This window comes from Octopus bimaculoides, chromosome 1, assembly GCF_001194135.2.
Source record: "Octopus bimaculoides isolate UCB-OBI-ISO-001 chromosome 1, ASM119413v2, whole genome shotgun sequence".
Lineage (NCBI taxonomy): Eukaryota > Metazoa > Mollusca > Cephalopoda > Octopoda > Octopodidae > Octopus > Octopus bimaculoides.
The window spans coordinates 38,788,771-38,792,032 of NC_068981.1; the positions used below are offsets into that span (position 1 = coordinate 38,788,771).

Genomic DNA, 3,262 nt, shown 5'->3' on the forward strand with positions numbered 1-3,262 from the left:
ACTACTATTGCTGCTGCTGCTACTACTACTACTACTACTACTATTGCTGCTGCTGCTGCTGCTGCTGCTACTAGCACCCCTCACCACCACCACAACCACTAATAATGATAATAATAATAATAATTAATTCGTTTTACTGGCCACAAGGATTAATATCAATTAAAAACATATAAGGACAAAGACAGGACGAAGGTTACAAAAGGTTTTGTCCGAAAAGGCAGGAAAGTTCATCTAAACAGAGGACGAAAACGGAGTCTCCAATCGACGATGACATGAGTTCAGTTTTTGCTAATTGATCTACACAAATGATTCATTTGTAGTGATCAAATGCCATATTGTACATTACCTAACTCCTATCAAATCAACATTGCCTGTACAGGTGCATGGTGTATCAGGGATGGGGGATGGGGGACAGCAGCAGCATCTACTTGAAAGGAAAGCTCTTATTTGGCAGAACTTATAAACATACGATAGCCTTCAACCTGCATACACTACACCATCATTTTATGCACTATATAATCACTACATTGCATTGGAGATAAACCCTTAGTAAGGATGGGGAGCATTAAGCATTTGGAGGTGTTCGAATTTTATAATATTAAGTATCCATCACAGCTGGTCATTCCAATTGGTTTCGTGCAAAAAAATACAATAGAATGTTAGGTAACAAACCAATTATATAAATACACTCATCAGAGGTAGCTGACATGGAAGGGAATATGGCAACTGCTGGAAATACTTCAGCTTGTTCACTTTTTCTTTAAATAATATCTATCAGATTCATTATTATGAAGAAGTTTATGATTATGATTTATGTAGCTGTGATGAATCTGATGCAGTTTTTGAAGTTGCTTTATGTTCATATTCTCCCCTTTTCTTTTTCTTATTAATATCATATCATTCAGTGATAATACCCATATGTATGTGTGTTTGAGTGATAAAGTGTATGTGTGTGTGTGTTTATGTGTACACATGTACGTGTGTGTGTGTGTGTATGTATGTGTGTGTGAGTGTGTGTGTGTGTATGAGTGCATATGTGTGCCCATGCATGTGAGAAGGAAAATGTTGTTTCTCATTAACACCATCTGATCAGAAAATGTTAACAATGTTTATATTCTCCAATAAACAAATGTCCTGTACAGATATAATGAACCAGTGGAATTAAAAATACTGTTATATTTCAGGGTGGTCATTTTTTTTTTTTTACCAAATAAACACAGACATTCTTTTACTCTTTTACTCATTTATTTGTTTCAGTCATTTGACTGCAGCCATGCTGGAGCACTGTTTTGAACAACTCTACTCCTGGACTCATTCTTTGTAAGCCTAGTGTTTATTCTATCAGTCTCTTTTGCTGAACTGCTAAGTTACAGAGAACATAAACACACCACCTTCGGTTCTCAAGCAATGGAAGAGGACAAACACAGATACACAAACACACATATATACAATGTGCTTCTTTCAGTTTCCATCTACCAAATACACTCACAAGGCTTTGGTCATCAAGACTATAGTAGAAGATATTTGCCCAAGGTGTCACATAGTGAGACTGAACTCGGAACCATGTGGTTGGTAGGCAAGCTACTTACCACAAGGCTACTCCTGCAATATTCATTCTTCATTTCAGCTTTATTATTTTTCTTATTCTAGTGTCCTTTGTCTGAAATCTTTTGCCACACTTCCTGCGACCTATTCAGAAACTCTCCATCCTATGTGTCTCCTCCTCTTCTTCTGTTTAGTCCAATGACTATCCTAAAATATAGCAATCTCTGTTTCAACACACAAACTCTGTAGTCATCATCTTCTTTCCTCAACTTTCCCTCCAATGCCTATTCATCATTGACCTCCTCTCAACCTGTGTTCTTCATTCCTTATACTTGCCCCTTCTACATTACTAATCTCTGAACACACCCTATCTCTCCCATACACTCATGCAGCCTCTAACCAACCACATTGTTTTTGTTCAGTCTCTACTCACTTTTATTCACTTTCTTGTACCGTGAAGATCCATCCTGATACATCATCCCCACTATTTTATCTCTCTTTCTTGCATCATCCTAGTTACTTCCATCCACTCTTCTGTAATGTGAGTTACTTTGTAGCACTTCTGTTGCAATAAATCTGTTTTGTATCAGCCCCTTCTTTGATAATTTAATTTCTCATCTCCCAAAATAATGCTACCTTCTTCTCTAATGCAGACTTATTCACTTGAAGAGGACCTTAATCTTGTAAGCTGCATGGTGACCTCACTAGTGCTGGGGTTATGAAACAAGCATGCAGTACACACTGTAAAATGGCTGGTGTTAGGAAAGGCATCCAATCAGAGAAACCATAACAAACCAGATACTGGAGCACAATGCAATCATCAGAGATGTTGGATTCTGTTAAACTGTGCAACACATGCCATCATGGAAAATGGATGTTAGAAGAATATATATACAGATACACATGCATATTTATATATAGCTTTAAAACAATTGATTTAAACTCTTGGTGAATTTTCTCTGTTACCCATGGTAAGCATAGGGAGATATAAATTGCAGGAGAAAAAATAAAAAGACATTTATGCTAATACATTCTTTTTAGTTACCTGTTTATTTTCTGTTTCAATAATAAAATTATGTCTCCCACCAACCCATATAATACAAATGTTATCTTGAATAATGATATAAAAAAAAAGAAGAAACTCATAAAGATCATTTAAATAAAAATAGTTATGTTAGAATTTTAGAAGCCAAAGGGAATGTTAAATGAACTGATAAATTTAAAAGCAAACATATATTGTTCAAATTTACATTGAACATTAATTGCCTCTAGAAAATAGAAAACTTTTTGTGTGTGTGTGATTTTATTTATGAGAAGAGAAGAAAGTTTCTTCTCTTTTACTTATATTTTATAATACTAATAAATATATTCTATAACTTCTGCTACATTTAAGTTCTGAAACTAATAAAACAAAAAAAGTGTATATTTTCTGATTTAACATCTTAGAGTTATATGGGGCAACATATAATCCATATTTTCTTGCTTGTGTGTTTTTTACTTACAATATACTCTTTTTATTCCGTTTATTTATAGATTCCTATCTTTGTGAATGGAAAGCACTGAAAAGTAAGGAACGATGGGCATTTGAGGTAAATGAAAATAACTAAAAATGATTGATATTTTCTAAGCTTTCATTTCTATTCATTTTATTGAACTTGAGAGAATTTATAGGAAGTATATGTATTCTATATATATATATATATATATATATATATAT

General features: G+C 34.0%; 1 long non-coding RNA gene across 1 annotated transcript in view; it reads left to right on the plus strand.

The window, feature by feature from the left end:
- LOC128249814 (uncharacterized) overlaps positions 1–3,262 on the plus strand; it is a 123,097-nt gene that overhangs the window by 116,151 nt on the left and 3,684 nt on the right. The window contains exon 3 of the long non-coding RNA XR_008265937.1: positions 3,079–3,134. This is a non-coding gene — a long non-coding RNA (uncharacterized LOC128249814). The remainder of the gene's footprint in view (positions 1–3,078; positions 3,135–3,262) is intronic.